Source organism: Nicotiana tabacum, chromosome 8 (assembly GCF_000715075.1).
Source record: "Nicotiana tabacum cultivar K326 chromosome 8, ASM71507v2, whole genome shotgun sequence".
In the NCBI taxonomy this organism is placed as follows: Eukaryota; Viridiplantae; Streptophyta; class Magnoliopsida; order Solanales; family Solanaceae; genus Nicotiana; species Nicotiana tabacum.
In genome coordinates this window covers 188,521,463-188,540,299 of record NC_134087.1, presented here as the reverse complement: position 1 = coordinate 188,540,299, position 18,837 = coordinate 188,521,463, and the positions used below count along the sequence as shown (strand labels likewise).

The window sequence follows — 18,837 nt, the reverse complement described above, 5'->3', positions numbered from 1 at the left end:
AATTGTTTCTCTGACTTGCTTTTCCTTTTCTTTTGTGTGTATTTGCCTCTACTGTATTCTATGTTTTCCTTCTACCATGTATGTTCTTCTACTGTGCTTTCTATATTTTGTTCTTGTATGTTCTTCAAATGTGCTTTCTATACTCTGTTCTTATATGCTTTTCTACTATGTCCTGCTATTTTCTTCTACTATGTTCTTGTATGTTTTGCCTACTGTATTCTTCTACCGTGTTCTTAAGTGTTCTTACTATTTTTCTTCTATTGAACTTTGTTTAAGTTTCTTTTAAAAGGATCTTCTTAAGCATGCTTTCTTCTATTGTTCTTATCAGACTTTTCTCATCATGTTTCGAATTAGTTTCTTTACTCTGTTTTCCTTGAACCACTCTACTGTATTTATATGCTATTCATGAGTTCTATTACTGGAAGAAACATGTTAGAAGTTTCAGTTCTTTTCTGAAACCTCTAAACATGTTTCGATTCGACTACTTGCCTCATAATCTATGTACTTTATTCAAGGTGGAAACCCTAGAATTTGGGGGTTCTGCCGAGGTTTGATGGAACTAGGGTTTTATTTTAGAACCCTTAACTCTTTTGGACTGACTTTGAGTCTCTAAACTGAGTTTGGATATCTTTTTTTTCATACAATGCTGAACTTTTTGCTAAACTCTTCTACACTAGATTTTTTCTACTGATTTACACGACAACCTTCTTTCATGCTCACATGCTGCTTATATATGATGAATTTTCCTCTAATTGGTTTTCAAATTTGCAATTAGTGCAAACTTCCTTCTGAATATAGCTTGATTGATTTCTTTCCATCTTTTACTGATTTCCTGTGTTACTCGACTTAAGTAAAACCCTTCTTCATCTTTTCTGACTTGGTTCATTCATACCAAATCTCAGACCTTGTGATTTACAGGCTGTTAATTGACTCCCTTACCTTATTTGCACAAACCGTGTACTGTCAAAACCCTGTCCTTAAATAACCTTTATGTATTTGCCCTCAATTGCATGCTTTACACAAAGTGTTTATTCAATTCCTTTCCTTAAATGGTTTTACTCGTTTTGAATCTGAATCCCTTAATTAAGGGAAGCCTTGTGTAATTGATTGACAATCAGTTTTCAAACTATTTTCTTACCTTATTTCTGCCTGCTTTCTACACTATAAAAGGCACGACCCTTTTCACAAACACACACTTCAGACTTCACAATTTCACAATCTCTTCTGAACTCACACTTATAGTATTCTGTCTTCCTGTTTGCACTTTGGCTTTTACAAGACTACTGCTTTTTCTACTTATTTCTTCGAAACTGGTATGTCCTGATTTAAGTTTCAACATCACCCCAATGTGTTTACGTACAATCTTTGTATCCAGGTCTACTTTATTGTTTTCTGTAGAGTTTGACATTTAGCTTAGTATGCCTATGTTCTACTGCCTGTTTCTAGTGTGAATGTTTCCTTCCTATCCCATTACCCCTATGTGTTTGTAAACGGTGGCTTAGGACATGGAAATATGAGTTGTTGTCCATGAACTGAGCTTTGAACCAATGGGGTCATAACCTCTAAACAGGCTGGAGGGTGTGCCAGCATATCCCATTGCTGGGTATGCCCATCAGCCTGCTCTTCTGTGCTCTCGCAATCCCTCATTCCTTATATCCCTATGTGTACTGTTTCCCATCCCTTTTTCCCTTTCAGAATTCTACACTTGCACTTTCTCCTAGTTTCTAAGTTTTGCCCCCTCTTGTGAGCCTTGCCTTTGGACCTTGTGTTCCCTCTGAACTTGGACACCTGAGGGCCGGCCCTTCCACACTGCACTTTGTCTTAATATGGCGATACATTTGGATGTAAGCACTGACCGGAGTTCTTATGAAACTCTTAGGGAGCTCTGACACACCCAAGTGGTAGAAAGGCTTTGAAACATGATCTTTGGAGTTGGTTTACTTCATACTTAAGACAAGAAGTATGAATCAGGCTCTCCTTGGTTGTAATTTTCAACTTCTAATGTATTTTCCTTACTTTATTTTTTCTGTACTGTAATGGGGATGGCTAGTGAAAAAGGGGGGAATAACTATGTATGTAAAAGCGGCAGATATCCTGCTAATAGGGAATTTTTGATCTCTGCATATCACATAGATATCCTGCCTATAAGAATTCTACACTTTCATATATAGATACTATGCCTATAAGGAATTTTGCACCCATATAGATATCCTGCCTATAGTTTTCTGAAATTCTGAATTCATATGGATATCCTGCCAATAGTTAAATTGCTGCAGCTCTCATATAGATACCATGCTCATAGTTAACTATAAATCCGAATCTTGCATATGCATTTGTCACTAGGCAAACCTATTTATAGGGATTAAATAACTAACTGCATCTAGATATCACGTTCATAGGCATAAACGAAGTACATCATTTAGATACCATGCCTATAGGATTTCTGCACTCTTGCTATGTCTGTAAAAGTGTCCAAAATCGACAACACATAGAAAGCATGCTTATAGGAGCTTTAATTGAATCTGAACTGCTCCATTTGCTTATAAGTTTTAAACCAGTCATAAATGACTTGTGCTCTTTTGCTAAAACTCGTCTTTCTTTAATAATAAACGATTTTTTTTCTTTAACCAGTTTGTATTCATGTTTACTTCATTGTTTCTGGAATCAGTAGATATCATGCCTATAGGGTCTTCGTCTAACACTTAGGCAAGCCATAGGGTGAAAGTTTATAAACTGAATCAGATTTTATATGCTACAACCAGCAGGCAGGCCTGATTCGAGCTTCTTATCTGAACTATGTAATAAATCAATTTGCCTCGACCCTTTAAGTTTTAATCAGACCTTAAATAGTACATGCAAGTCATGCTATATTATGTGTTTTTTTTGGTTTAAAGGAGGTCTGTTTGAGCCCTTTTATTTGTTTATATGCTTTCCCCAAACTTGCTATATGTGTTTTGTTTGTCGCCTTAGTATTTTACCTTTTGAAACCACAAATAAGCCCAATACCTCCTCCCTCTAAGATTAGTAGTCCCAAGTGCCTCTGGGCTAATAGGATTGGGGCGGGTAATAGCATGCAATAAGTAAACGAGACCATTCCGCGCTTTAATACCTTAACAGGGTAGGAAAGGGTAGATATGGATATGATGACCACGCAATAACATCACGTGTAGCCCCTCACTGAGGAGTGATTACCAGATATTGTATGGGGTGATCCATATTATTAATAAACATAGGACCCCCTTTCCTTTGTTTTCTTTGTTTCTTTTAAATCTTTTTAAACCATTTCTTTTAAGAAAATCAACTCTTTTAGTTCCTTTTTCTTACTTTTGTTTGTTTGTAACCATTACATGAAAATCCCCTCTTATTTGAAGCCTTTATTTGCATATGTGTTGTTCGTACTTAAAGTCACAATAATAGCTTGGCCGGGAACCACACTAATGGATCTTGAGGGGTGCCTAACACCTACCCCTTGAGATAATTTCAAGCCCTTACCCAATCTCTAGTTGTTCAAATCAAACCTTCCCTAGTGTCCTAATGCACTCAAATCATTAGGTGGCGACTCTTCACTTCAAACCTAATTCCCGAGAGGGAATGAGTTGTCCTCCCAAATTTCATAAACCCGATTTCGCGAGAAAAAGGGCGCGACAGCGTGGCGACTCTGCTGGGGATTTCTTTTAGGCTTTTACCATTTCAGGCTATTACTGTGACTTTACATTTCTTATGTGCTTTATTTGTTTAATACCTTTAAGCATTTAATTCCCTCTTCTACTGCAAACACTAACTTGTCTCTTGTTTCTTTCCCTTATCTCTTTACTGCTTTCCTTTACTGCACTCCTTTATTACGGTTTTAAATTATTTTAATTATTACTTTATAAACGTGCAAATACGTGACAACTTGTTTTAATTATTGCATAAGCATGTTTTCAACAACATATTCTACTCGTGCCAAACAAAATGCCATAGCAACACTTATAATGAGTGGTTGCGCTCTTACGATATTATCACCCCCTAAATCCGAAAAATGTGTATTTATGGTAAAACCAGACGATCAATGGTGTAGTCGACGGTTCCGTGCCTTTCCTTCTTGAGTTGTCCGCTCAAGGGTACCAGTCTAAAACCCCATAGAAACCTTACTCTATTTAACTGTGCACGCATCATGGTCAAACCTAGCCAAGTCAGTTGTGTTATCCGCATAATATCTCTTTAAGATAGTCTTGTTCAAAGTCCACTGGGTTTTCCCAAAACCCAAACGGACACTACCACGTTTTGTGCATTTATTTGGAGAACTAAATTCTTTATGCTAATTGTTGGTATTAAATAGTCGAGTCTGGTGGGGGTAAGGGCCTAACCCTTTTGTCTTGCAGAAACATGAGGCACGAGTTCCCCAGCTTTGGTATGGTTAGCACACCATCACTCTTGCTGGACTGGTGGAGGATTCTTCCATTAAATGACCAAATCAACGACTGGAAAGAGAGGGCCGCCAAACCTAGCAAAAAGTTGGAATATCTGGAGTACAGTCTGTTGGAATTGGAAGGGAAAGTGAGGAAGAGAGTCACCGACTGCCAGAGCGCTGAAGAAAACGAAGGAGAACACATGGCAAAGGCATTTCTACTGGTGAACCTACGCGAGCTGGAGGATTTGATTAACGAGAGCATTCAACCTGAGGAAGGTCCTGCGGGGACTAAATAGATAGGAATCTTTTCTTTTTGCTTTAAAAAATATAATCAGGCCAATGTCCACTAGTGACATTTTATTCCTTGTTATTTAGTGTCGTTTTGGGATTCGTCTACTTTTATCAATAAAATGAGGCATTTAGCATTCTAAGTTCTCCAAAATAATTTGTCGCTAGGCCTACCTCGGGCACAACGAGGCTCCAAAATTATGGCACGATTTACATCCTTGCACTATGTGTTTAAATATCGCAACATTTTTCCTTATAATCCTCACTGACTTGTTACCTTTTTGTTTTTACTTTTTGTTTATTTACTCCCCTCCCCAAAGGTTAGTTCGTGCATACTGGCATTGTCATCATATTCCACAAGATCAAAGGGCCCTCCACCCACTCCTCCTCCTAGTCCTATCAGAAGCAGGAACAAAGGAAAGATGGAAGATTTGAAAAACACCAGAAAGGAAAACTCAACTGAATGGGTAGAGGTCACTCATGGTGCTCAGGTCTCCAAAGAAAGTGTGTCCCAACTCGAGCAGAAATTAGTGAAATTTCAGGAGGAACTCGATCAGGTTTGGAATCTGGAAAACTTGTCATTTTCCCTCACCACTCCAGATATCAATTTTCCAAACGCTCATAATCCCACGCCTCCACAAAACATCCCAAAACCACAAAACCATCCCGCTCCTCACCACCACTGCAATACATGCCACACATCCAGCAATACTCCACTGCTTATCCCAGAACCTCTGAATTCCACAAATGACCATTTCCACCATAAACCCCCATCTATGTGGAAACCATTCCACACTCCACCCAACATATCTCAAGCACACTCGAGTCTGATGATAAAGACTCACTTATCAGGAACCTGGCTGCGGAACTCAAGAAATTGACTAGTCGAATTCCGGGTGTCGAAGGAAGTAAGGGGATTGAAGGGTTGAACTATGAAGATCTTTGCATACAACCCGATGTTAAACTGCCCGAGGGGTACAAACCTTCTAAGTTCGAAATATTTGATCCACTTGAGAACATACTACGACAAGTTGGTCAGAGTAGGGAAAGACGAAAGGATTCGCATGAAGCTTTTCCTGAGGAGCCTAAAGGGAGATGCTCTATCTTGGGACATTAGCCAAGACCCGAAGAAATGGTCGAACTGGGTGAGTATGGAATCCGACTTTATGGATACTTTCAGGTTCAACACAGAAAATGCACCAGATGTGTTCTGCATTTAGAACTTAAAGAAGAAGCCCACGGAAACATTTCACGAGTATGCCACTCGCTGGAGATCAGAAGCTGCTAAGGTCACACCTGTCACACCTCCTTTTTCCGTACCCGAGAGGGTACAAGGGAGTTTTTTCCAATTAAAGGACAATCAAAACGGAATTGTTTTGTTTATTTCAGAGTCGCCACTTGGGAGTTTTAGGGTGTCCCAAGTCACCAATTTTAATCCTGAATCGAGGAAAAGAATGACTCCATATTACAGTCTGCGTACCATAAATCCGGATAAGGAATTCTGTTAACCCGGGAGAAGGTGTTAGGCATTCCCAAATTCCGTGGTTCTAGCACGGTCGCTCAACTGTTATATTCGGCTTGATTATCTGATTTTATACAAATATGAACTTATGTGCAAATTTTAACTTTTTACCGCTTTCATAATTGTTATTATTATTTTCTACAAGGAATTGCAACGTTGTGAAAATATATCCCGAATCGCGTTACAATCAATGTAAAGAAAATTATATTCAACCACAAATCTAAACAGGAGGAATTCAACAGGAACAAAGCCTGATTAATATTTCATTTTTGCTTCAAGCCGAGATTGTACAAATGTGTACCTGGAAACAGCAGTACAAGAACAAAAGAAGGAGAAATCAGCAGCAGTAATAACACAGCAACAGCAGATTCAGCAACACCGCAAACTAGTACAGTAGGAATAGCAGAAAACCCAGGAGACTATAAACGACTCCAAGTATAGAGAAGAAGTAAAAGGCAGGAAGGTTATGACTATTTCAGATCTTAAGCGAGGCAATGAAGTAGTAACTATTCTTTTTCAACTTCAAAACTCTCCAAAATGAATTCTGCCCCTGTATATTCAGTGTATCCAGAATGTATATATGGTGTATACTTCTCAGTCCGCCCCCTCTTTTTTTCTTCTCTCTATTTAGTTTTTCCTCTTTTTTTCCACCCTTCTTCCTAAATTTTCTCTTCTATTTATAGCAAAATTTTCGAAATTTTCAGATTTGTTTTTTAATATTTTATTATTTTTTTAATTAAAAGAAATCCCACTTACAAATTGCTTTTATTTTTTTAGAAAAAGAAATCTCACCATTATTTACTTTTATTTTTAAAATTCCAACTTTAATTACTTTATCTTATTTAAAATCCCACTTTTTATTTTTTAAAAGAGAATCTCACTTTATTTAACTTTTCTTTAAAAAACAAACCACTATCTTTTCTTTTTCTTTTAAAAATGCTACTTTCAATTACTTTAAATTTTTTAAATTTTCAGATACCTTTATATTTATTTTTTAATTCCAACCTTCTTTTACTTTTAAATTTTTTAAAAATTTCCACAAAACGTTTTATTTTTTTTAAATTTTCTACATTCTTTTACTTTTTTTTAAAAAAAAGAGAATTTCACCTATTTTTACTTTTATATTTTTTTTATTCAATACTTCCATTTTTCTTATTTTTTTTAAATCATTCCCGAAATTATTATATATTTTTTTAAAAAATAAAAATAAAATAAAATAAAATATTTTCGGATTTTTTATATATAAAAAAAACAAAAAATAAAACTATTAATAGTGATAATTCACCTTTTATTTTTTATTTTTTTGGTTTTGTTTTGTGTTGGACAAAAATGAAGAAGGGGTGTTGGGTTAATGGAGCGGACCGGGTCATGGGGAAAGTTGGGCAATTATTTGGGCCTGTGGTTTGAAATTGAAGAAGTGGCCCAATCCGATTTTTCTTTGTATTTTTGTTCTCTTTTCTTATTTTATTTTTCTAAAACTAAATTATAAAAGTACTTAAATTATTATTAAGAAATAAATTAAGTTATAAAAGCGCAAATTAACTTCCAATAACAATTAACGCGCAATTAAGTAATAATTAAGCATAAAATTGTTCATTTGGACATTAAATGCTAAAAATGCAAAAGATGCCTATTTTTGTAAGTTTTAATTTTTGTAAACAAATTTAATTACTAACAATTGTAGAATTAAATCCTATATGCAAAAATGCGACATATTTTGTATTTTTTATTAATCAAATAAACATGCATAGACAAACATACAAATAGTTACACAAAATATCACAAAAATTGCACACCAAGAAAAATTATTTTATTTTTGAATTTTTTGGGAGTAATTCTCATATAGGGCAAAAATCACGTGCTTACAACACCTGCTTTAGAAGAAGAACAAATGAACAAGTTTTTTGTCCGGGCTCAAGACCTACAGTACTATGAAAGGTTGATGTTGATTGAGAGCCAGAAATTTTCCGACATCATCAAGCTAAGGGAAAGGATCGAGGAAGGCATCAAAAGTGGTATGCTTACAAACTTTGAAGCTTTGCAAGCTACCAATAAGGCTTTACAGTCTGGTGGTACGTCCAAGAAAAGGGATGTAGGTACCGTAATAGTTGCACAAAGAGCCAAATCCCCTATCAAATACCAAGCTTATCCGATACCTCCACTCATATATCAGCCTACCCCGAATTACCATGCACCCTCACCCTCTTACCAAACTCCACCACCTACTTACCAATCACCCCCACCTCCCATATATCAACCTACTTCACCCAGATATTCCCAACTCACACATGTCTACCAAGCCTACAATGCTCAGCCATCCCACTATCAATCACCTCCCATATGTCAAAACTTTCCTAGACCTCGACCAAATTTCGATCGCAACCCCCCAAAACAGTATACTGCCTGTTACATCTCGCATTTTCATACGTTAAAATTTCGTTTTTAGTTAACCGACGTAGACTCGGGGATAAGATCATCTTGACGTTAACATACTTACGTTATTATAACAAGCGATAAATAAGTGTTAAGGATAAAGGGGTATAGGATTAAAGAAAGCAAGTTTTTTTGAAAGCGGTCAATTTGGAATAAAATACGGGCCGAGCGATAATACCCGATTATTATGAACTAGTACCATGCAAGGTACCATATGACCATGGTAGTATAATATAAAAAGTATATATAAAGTATTTTAAAAATAAATAAAATTTTAAATTTGTGATAATTTTTAAATTATACGGGTAATTGGTTAATTACCGGATAACGGGACATTACCCGGTAAACTAATAAGTGGATAAAAAATTAATAAAATAAACTACCCCTACCCCCACGTGGCAGTGTGCCACCATTCAACATATGAGTCATAGTCATATGTGTTGCATGACAAAGTAACGTGTAAAGTTGAATTAGTCATTTAATAGAAAGACTTATTGACTTAAGATAAGTCTTGAATGATATAACATTTAAAGATCCATTGGATACTTTCTGAAAGTAGGAAAAACGAGAATCAGAAGCTTCAATTCATTCTTTGAATTGAAATCAATACCTTAAAAACAGAAGCTTCAACAAAGTTTCAAAAAACATTGGAGTCAAGTGTTGGTTTAAAACCATTCTTTAGTTCAAAAAGCAAGAAACAGAAACGTTTTCTGTCAAAATCTCAAGGAACCAAATTTATTATATTTCGTTCCAAAATTTTTAAGAACCAGAAACAAGTTTTCTTCCATGAATTTCTAAGGAGTTGAGGCAAATTTCGTTCAAATAATTCAAGAGACAGGTATGTTAAGGTCTTCCCTTCTTTCTTTTGGTATGGTCTAGATTATACGAAAGAAACGAGCAAATACACGGTTTCTATAAATTATTCTATTCTTAAAAATAGTAGGGGTGTCTATATTCTTGATTCCCCATGAGAATTATTATTTCTTCTGTTCATGAGTCTCAGAATAATACGCAGTTGGAAAAATTTATCCGGAATGAATATTGAGATTATTATGTATTTTTCATGCATTTCTTACATGTGCAATGACCCATGACCAGATGGCGTTATATACGCGTATATATGTAAATATATGTATATGGGATATGGGAAAAAGTTACGGCGTTATATACGCACCCCCACCTGATCAGTTGGTATATGGTGATGATATTGCCCACAGTGGCTAAAATATGATTCAAACGGCATTATATACGCGTGTAAGCACGTGATTTTTGTCCTATATGAGAAATACTCCCCAAAAAATGCAAAATAAAATGATTTTCCTTGGTGTGCAATTTTGAGTATTTTTGTGATATTTTTGGATAATTATTTGTATTTGTTTGTGTTTGCTTATTTGTTAAATTAATAAAAAATATAAAAATATGTCGCATTTTGCATATAGTATTTAATTCTACAATTTTTAGTAATTAAATTAGTTTTACAAAAATTAAAAATTACAAAAATAGGCACCTTTTGCATTTTTAGCATTTAATGTCCAAATATACAATTTTATGCTTAATTATTACTTAATTGTGCGTTAATTGTTATTGGGAGTTAATTTGCACTTTTATAACTTAATTTAGTTCTTAATAATAATTTAAGTACTTTTATAATTTAGTTTTAGAAAATAAAAGAAGAAAAGAGAACAAAAATACAAAAGAAAATCGGATTGGGCCACTTCTTCAATTGTAAGCCAAAGGCCCAAAAAATTGCCCAATCTTCTCCACGACCCAGTCCACTTCAGACCGGGTCGACCCGGTCCGCCCCATGACCCAAATACCCAACACCCCTTTTTCATTTTGTCAAAACACAAAACAAAACAAAAAATAAAAAAAACCCAAAAACCCTAAAAACCTAAACTAACCCATCCGCCCCTTCTCTATCTTCTTCTTCCCCAAACTCAAAAAACTCCTCCAAAGCTCCAACCAAGCATCCATGGCTGCCCAGCTTCCCGTCCCAAACACCACCAAACGACACAACCTCCTTCGCGTTCAAACGACCCCAGCCCTATCCGCCATTGATGAAGCTCGTCGAGCTCAAGCTTGAGCTCGACGTCCATGTCGCTGCTGCTTCTATTTCAGCCAAACAACCTGCTACTCCTGCCTTCTACTTCATCGTCCAAACAACCAAACGACCACAGCCTCAACAAGTCAGCTGTTGTTTGAAGCTCCCATCGTCGTTGCTCGTCACGGCCAAGCTCGCACGCTGCCATCGGGTCCAGTACCGTTTTGCCATGGACGTCGTCGACCAGTTGCTTCTGCTTGCTGCGGCGACCAGCTTCACGGCTTCATCTTCCCCATGGCCAAACGACCTCCATTACTGCTTCGCTTCTCCGAGCTTGTGCATCACCATGGCCAGGTTGTCGTCGGACTGCTGCTGCTCGACGTCCTGGTCCTCCGAGCTGCTGTTGTTCATCACTTCTCCTTCGTCCAGCTGCTGTATCTTCAGACGAGCTGCTCGTTTGAGTTTTAGTCGAGGTCGTCCAGCGTCGTTTTGAGTTCGTCAAGTTTACAAGGGAGGTGAGTTCGTCGTTGAGTCCGGACAGATTTATTCCCATTTGAGTTTTGTCAAAACAGTTCATACATATGTCGTGTTGATCCGGTTAGTAGTTTTTGAATTTTATGTTTGTCCGTATTTTGTTTTGATATTTTCGAATCTAAAATCGGCAAATGTTTGTTTTGTTTATCGTTTGAATTAATTTTTAGTTCATGTTCATGTGTTGTTTGTTAAATTAATTTTTCAGATTTCAAATAGAAGTTAATTAGTTATTTTTCATGTTTATTTCATGTTTGTATTGTTGTTTAAGTGAATATTTGTTAGTTTTATGTTTGTTAGATTCAAATTGAAATTTAATTAATTATTTCTTCAATTTGTTTCATGTTGTTTCCAGAAAATATTAATGTTGTTTGAATCGTTAGAATCCGTCATGTGTGTTGCTTAAAAACAGATTTAATTCATGTTCATCTTTGTTTGAAGTTCATGTTTAAATTCAGTGATTTAATGTGAGTTTATGTTTGTTTTGTGATTTGTTGATTTAATTTGAATCATGCATATTGTTGTTTGTATTGTTGTATCTTTGTTCATCCATTGATGGACTAAATTTACCAGGATTGGTTCCTGATATGGTTAATTTAGTTCCATTAATTTGGAGTTGTGTTGTTCATCGTGTTCATATAATTGTTGTTGAAGATTGTTGAAAAATTGGTCATCTTGATTATATTTTGGTCAAGTTATGATTAATTGAGTGTTTAGAGCTGATGGGGGTAATTTGGTAAATTGCATTGCATTCGGGGGTAGATTTGTAATTGCAATAAGGTCGGAGGGGTAGTTTGGTAATTGAACATTATTTTGATTCTTTATGTTAAGCATGGGGGACAAATATAATGGGGTGGAGTTTTTGATGTACTTGTTTAATGTAATAGGGGACAAGACAAATTATAATGGGGAGGAATCTTGTACTTTTTTAATATAGGCATGGGGGACAAATTGTAATGGGTTGGGAATGTGTTAGTTATTTAATGTAGGCATGGGGGACAAAATTTAAAATAAAGAAGACATTTAATAGTGGGCCAAAGCATGCCATTGGGGGAATAATTTTGGGGTTGGGAATTGAAGACTTGTCTTGCTATATATATAGGGTCATTTGACACATTTTAGGGGGAGGTTTTTAGGGACTAGAACTTGAACCTTGAGAGGATTTTTAGAAGAGAAAAAAAAAGAGAGTTTTTAGAACTTGAATATTATTAAGAGAGACTCGGAGAGTTGACATACTTTGATACTTGAGAGAGTTTGTGATAGTAAAAGAGAAAGACAATTTGAACTTTCACTCGAACAATTCTGTTTGTTTTTCTTCGAGTGTTATTCAAAATCCGAAGCTACTGCATCTCGTATCTTTTCTCTTCTCTGCTTTGATTGTGATTGCACTTTGGCACTGCTGATTTTTCAATCCGTTGCTGGGTTATTCTACTGGTTGTTACTGGTTTTGCAGTGTTGCTGAACCTGCTGTTGCCGCGTTATTACTGTTGCTGACTCCTACTTCTTTTGTTCTTGTACTGCTATTTCCAGGTACACATTTGTACACTCTTGGCTTGAAGCGAAAAATGAAATATTAATCAGTCTCCTATTCCTGTTGAAATCTCTTGTTTGGATCTGTGTTTGAATATTAATTTTCCTCTCTTTGTATAAAAATGTAGTCGATTAATTAATGAGCAATGATGTCGCATATGTATAACTTCTTCATCTAATAATGTTAGTTTACATTAATCGAAGAATAGTTAATCTGTTTTGATATTATTGTGTATTTATCTCATGTTCTAGCAAATGATAAAATGTGGAATGAAAGCAGTTTTCCTTGTACAAATGCGATCGCAATTTTCCGTTCACAATAGCTGTAACTTAATAACTAATAAAGTTGCATTTTTTCAGCATGTAAATAATTAGGAGATTTTTCTTTTATTTTAGAGACGAACTTAATAGAAAATGTAGTCGCTATAGGTTTATCCTTTTAAAATAAAATGAGACGAGCCTCGCCAAATAAATCACAAACCGCCGGGGGCCTCAATAAAATACATAACTATTGATTAAACCTTGGATTTGGCCGTTCAATGAACCTTCACGGCCTCTTCCTAAAATAACAATACGTTAGACTCTTTAGGACGCGCCTTAATAAATCTTACCTTCTTAAACTCGGGTGCACATTTATGTGACCCAAATCCAATTCTCAACGGAGTCGAAATGTGTTTCTAATCACGGGTACATTAATTGTGACGTGGTTCGAGATACGTGTCCATGACGTTGCAAATTCCCTTTAAAAAAAAATAAGAATGAGATGAGCCTCGCCAAATAAAAATACAAAATTGCGGGGCCCTCAGTAAATATTTACTTTCAAATTGCTTAGATTTCAGGATGGACCGTTTAGCAAAATTCCACGGTCCTACCCAAAATAAATACGCTAATCGCTTTAGGCGCGCCTTTAATAAGTTAATTTCCTTAAACTCGGATGCACATTGATGTGACCCAAATCCAAATCTCAAAGGAGTCAAAGTGTGTCGACGACCACGGGTACATTGATTGTAACGTGGTTCGAGATATATTTTCACAACGTTGCAATTCTTGACAAAAATAACAGTAAATGTTAAAAGCGGTTAAAAGTTAAAATTCGCACATAGGTTCATATTCGTATAAAATCAGATAATCAAGCTAAATATAACAGTTGAGCGACCGTGCTAGAACTACATAACTCGGGAATGCCTAACACCTTCTCCCGGGTTAACAGAATTCTTTATCCGGATTTCTGGTACGCAGACTATAATATGGAGTCATTCTTTTCCTCGATTCGGGATTAAAATTGGTGACTTGGGACACCCTAAATCTCCCAAGTGGCGACTCTGAAATAAATAAACCAATCCCGTTTAGATTGTCCTTTAATTGGAAAAAACTCCCTTGCACCCCCGCGGGTGCGTAAAAAGGAGGAGTGACAGCTCTGGCGACTCTGCTGGGGATGTAAAACCCAGAACCACTGGTTCAGGGTTAGAAATTCGAGCTTAAAATAACTGTTATAGTTGGCTTTATCTGATTTTTACATGTTTGAGCCTAAGGTGCTAAATGTTGCTTTTACCGCTTTGATATTGTTTGGACTGTATATATAAACTGTGTCGAAACCCTTCTCTTCTTACCTCCAGGGAGAAGCTCGCTGGTCGAGACTCCCTATTTTGTTAGTGTCAATACCTGAAAATAAGAAAGAGGCTGGACAAGTTACAAAGCCGGACGATCCCGCGGGTCCCCGGTACGTAGCCCCCTCCTCGACTCGAGTTGTCCGCTCGGGTACACAGTCTAGAACAAATACCCAGGTTATGAACCTAGAATAACTCAACTTCATGTCGGATCCTTAGTAGGAACGTTTGTTTGCATCACGTGCATTTGACTTTGGAGGCTCAACACAGGGGTTGGGTCTGTCTAGGACAGGTGTACCAAAAATGGAAATGACCATCCTGATGCATCTTACTTGCTACTACTTGCGCATTTATTTGATTTAGACTTGTGTGTTGACTGTCTTGTGAATATCAGGAATAATATTTTGAAATGCGAAAAAAAAGGAAATAGCGGTTAGAGAATTGATTGCTTATTTTTAAATAAAACCAAATGCCCGAATACTGTCAAAACTCTGCCGGAATTTTAAGAAAATGAGAAAAAAATGTTTAGTTTGTTTTATTAAAAGGAAAAATATATAAAAAATAAAATATCATCATTGTTCTGTTTTGTTTTTTAAAAAAAATAGAAAAGAAAATGTTTTTTTATTTGTTTATGAAAATGCAAAAATAAAAAATAATAAAAGAGTCTTTCTTTATTTGTCACAAATATATATGTATATATATAAATCCAAAAAGTTTTTTTTAATTTCCAAAAAATATATATATGTCTTTATTTGTTGCAAAAATATTTGTCTTGCCAAAAAGTCTAGAAAAGTTTTTAGACCCCCAATTTTCAAAACAAAAAAAAATCCAAAAATATTTTCCCATTATGGACTTCTTTAGAAAGTCTTTCTAATTTTTTTTATTTTTATTTTTAAAAAATAATAATAAAAAAAATCCGAAAATATGATTCTTCTTTCAAAATTGAAAAGAAAATTCAAAATTCAAAAAAAAAATATTTTTAGAAGCATTTCTTTTATTAAAAAGTAAAATTCCAAAAATATTTTCTTTTTCTTTAGAATAAGAAAAAAAAACGAAAATTCAGAAAAATATATCTTCCTTTCACTTTTGAAATTCTCAAAGTCTAAATCAAAAGAAAAGGAATTTTTACAAGTCTTTCTTTCAATAAGAAATCAATCAAAAAAAATACTTCCTTTCTTCTTTTAAAGTAGTTCTTTCGCAAATTAAAAAAAAAAGATTAGTTCATCTACTTATTCTTGACTGCCCGAACTACGCGGGTTTGATTCTCACCGGATGTGAGATACGTAGGCAACCCTCATCGGGTCCAACCCCGCCTTTTGCTAAAATAGCCAAAAAATAAATAAATAATAATAATAAAAAAAATGTGTGTCAAAGTTTAATTTTATCATAAAGAAGTCAGGTGATGCTGTTTTGTCATAAATAGCCGAATGTTCCCGAAAGGGACGCCGGAAGGCTGACTTTGCGTAAACAGCCACCTTCGGGTCATTTTTAAGATTTGGTCTAGTTGACCCACACAGCCTTAAAAATCCTTGTCCCTGAGACAAGGAAAGGCTGTGTTTGCAATATTGACTTTTCTAAATTCAAAAACGATAAAAAGAGTTATAAATAAGTCAGGTGATGCTGTTTTGTCATAAATAGCCGAATGTTCCCGAAAGGGACGCCGGAAGGCTGACTTGGCATAAACAGCCACCTTTGGGTCATTTTAAGATATGGACCCACACAGCCTTAAAAATCTTCGTCCTCGAGGCGCTGAAGGGCCGTGTTTGCAACACCAGGTTTTTATTATAATTTGAATAAAAAAACAAAGAGTCGGCGGTCAGGTGAATACCGTTTGAATTTTGTCATAATAAGCCGAGCCAGCTTCGGCCGCGTCATAAACCGTTCTTGCCGAAATAGCCTTAGAGTATCTTTCAGTTGTCGAAAGGTTGTTTTCGTAAAAGAATGGACAAGTTGGTAAAGTGTCATAAAATAATCCTCCCCGGTCTCAAAATTCATGTGAGAATTGGAAGGGGCCACATTTGCAAAAATAACCATTTGGTTAAAATTAGCAAACGGAGGAAGGAAGTTGGCCATTTGTTTTGAAGTTTATAAATCTTTTGATTAGAATATGTGGGTTGTTTGATTTTCGAGTTTGTAAGTCATCTTCAAACCTTTGAAACCCGGTCTGTTTTAATACGAAAATTGAAAAAAAAAATATTTATTATTGTTTATCTCTCATTGGTCCGAACTACGCAAGGTCTGATTCATGCGGGGTCATGATACGTAGGCAATCTCCATAAGATTCGACCGCCAGTAATAAAGAAAAAGAAAATACAAAATAGAATAAATACAGGGGTTTCCAAAGTACTTCAAAGGGGCAAATAAGCAAGCCGGGGTGACGTATGTTGTTTGAAGCAAAGCATGTTAGAAACGGTTAACTGCCTAGGGGCATTGCATCCTCAATGTGTTGTTGTCAAATCTGTTAAACTCTAAACGCTAACAAGTTTGTTGTTTTCCGAATCTCAAACAGTTAGTTGTTAAAGAATTCTGGCAACACACCCTTACCAAACTATATACAAAGAACCGATAACAACAAGCATGACTACTTCAGAGAATAATACCGAGGAAGAAAGGCCGGTGAGCCAGTTGTTAAAGGAAGCAATGGAAAAGATAGAAAGGATGGGACTAGAGATGAATGCAATGCAGCTAGCTCTAGCCAAAGCACAAAAGAGCCCTGAGCCGTTGGGGCACATGCCGGAATACCCTCACTCCGGCCCTTCAACAAGCCTCCCGAATCACCGTTATCATCAGGAGAGAAGCCCCCATGATTCCCAAGCTCCACCGCCCCATCAACCTCTCCCAATACCAAATGTTCCCACTTTTATGGGACCCACATCAGCCACCCTGCAAAGATCAAACAGCGAGCCATTGCTTCAGGCTCCCGATACGCAATACTATCCCCCTGAGCCTACATTCCATGCCCCCGAACCACATGCCTACAATCCACATGAGGCACCGACAGAAATTGAAAAGCCGGTTAAAGCCCTAGAACAAGATGAGGTATTGAGGAAATTCAAAAGCCTGGAGAAGTCCTTCAGAAACCTGCACAGATTGGGCAACCAGGTCAGCATGGCCTACAAAGATCTATGCCCTTTCCCGGATGTCCAACTCCCGGCTGGGTTCAAGATGCCTAAGTTTGATCTATATGAAGGGCACGGTAATCCCATGGCGCATTTGCGGGGATTCTGTAGCAAAATGAGAGGGGCAGGCGGCAAGGATGAGCTGCTGATAGCTTATTTCGGCCAAAGTCTGAGCGGATCAGCATTAGAATGGTATACCAGGCAGGATTCCAGCATATGGTACACTTGGGATGATCTGGCGCAGTCTTTCGCAGGTCATTTCCAATACAATCTCGAGATAGTCCCTGACCGTCTCACGTTGTTGAGGACCGGGAAGAAGCCCGGGGAAAGTTTTCGCGAGTTCGGGTTCCGCTGGAGAGAGCAAGCAGCCAGAGTCGATCCTCCCATGAGAGAGGGAGAGATGGTGGACTACTTCTTACAAACCTTGGAGCCAACTTACTTTGGTCATCTAGTGACGACAGTTGGTAAATCTTTCAACGAAGTAGTAAAAATGGGAGGTATGATCGAAGAGGGACTCAGGTCCAACAAAATCTTGAGCTATTCGGCAATTAAAGCAACCACTCAGGCCATCCAGAGCGGTACTGAGGGTGTACTTGGGAAGAAGAAGAAAGAAGATATCACAGCTGTTGAGTCTGGAGCCTGGTTCGGATCTAGAAGCCCGTCACCCTTCTATAGCCAACCACGACCCTACCACCAAAATTACCCCCGCACTCCATATAGCCCTCCACGACATTATTACTCACTGCCAGATCCCCATTTTTCCGTTCATCATGCACAAACCTATACCCACTCTCCAGCACACGCACAATGGCGTGCGCCGACTCCCCAAAATACATACCCACCTCCACCAAACATATATCCACTTTCGAGGGCCTATAGAAATCCTCCAGGGTCAGGTTTCCGGGGGAATCAAGCTTTTAAGAATGAGAGGAAGCAGAAATATACTCCGCTGGGAGAATCCTATACTACCGTGTTCCACAAATTGAGGCAGATAGGCCTATTGAATCCTATTGAGCCCAAATTACCAAATCCCCTTCCTGAAAATCTTGACCCTTTAGCAAGTTGTGAATATTGTTCGGGGGCTCCCGGACACGATACTGAGAGATGCTGGAAGTTGAAGAATGTCGTGCAAGAGCTCATCAACACAAATAGGATCGAGGTTCAGGTCCCAGAGCCGCCAAACATTAATGACGATCCGTGCCGGTGAAAACAGTTCAAAAAAAAGATTAAAAAAAAATTATTAAAAAAAAAAAGAAAATTCGTGGATCTGAAAACAAAAATCAACAATTGGACGGCTACTCCTCTACCTATCCGAAGTGAGTCTTGGTAGTGGGCTCTGATTTTTCTTTCTTGTTTTGGATTATTGCAGAGTT

The 18,837-nt window shown here is 37.0% G+C and overlaps 1 long non-coding RNA gene across 1 annotated transcript; it reads left to right on the top strand.

The window, feature by feature from the left end:
• Positions 1 to 9,144: 9,144 nt before the first annotated feature.
• LOC142162894 (uncharacterized) lies at positions 9,145 to 12,912 on the top strand. The gene is made up of 2 exons (XR_012694381.1): positions 9,145 to 9,474; positions 12,662 to 12,912. It is a non-coding gene; the product is annotated as an uncharacterized LOC142162894 (long non-coding RNA).
• Positions 12,913 to 18,837: the final 5,925 nt, after the last annotated feature.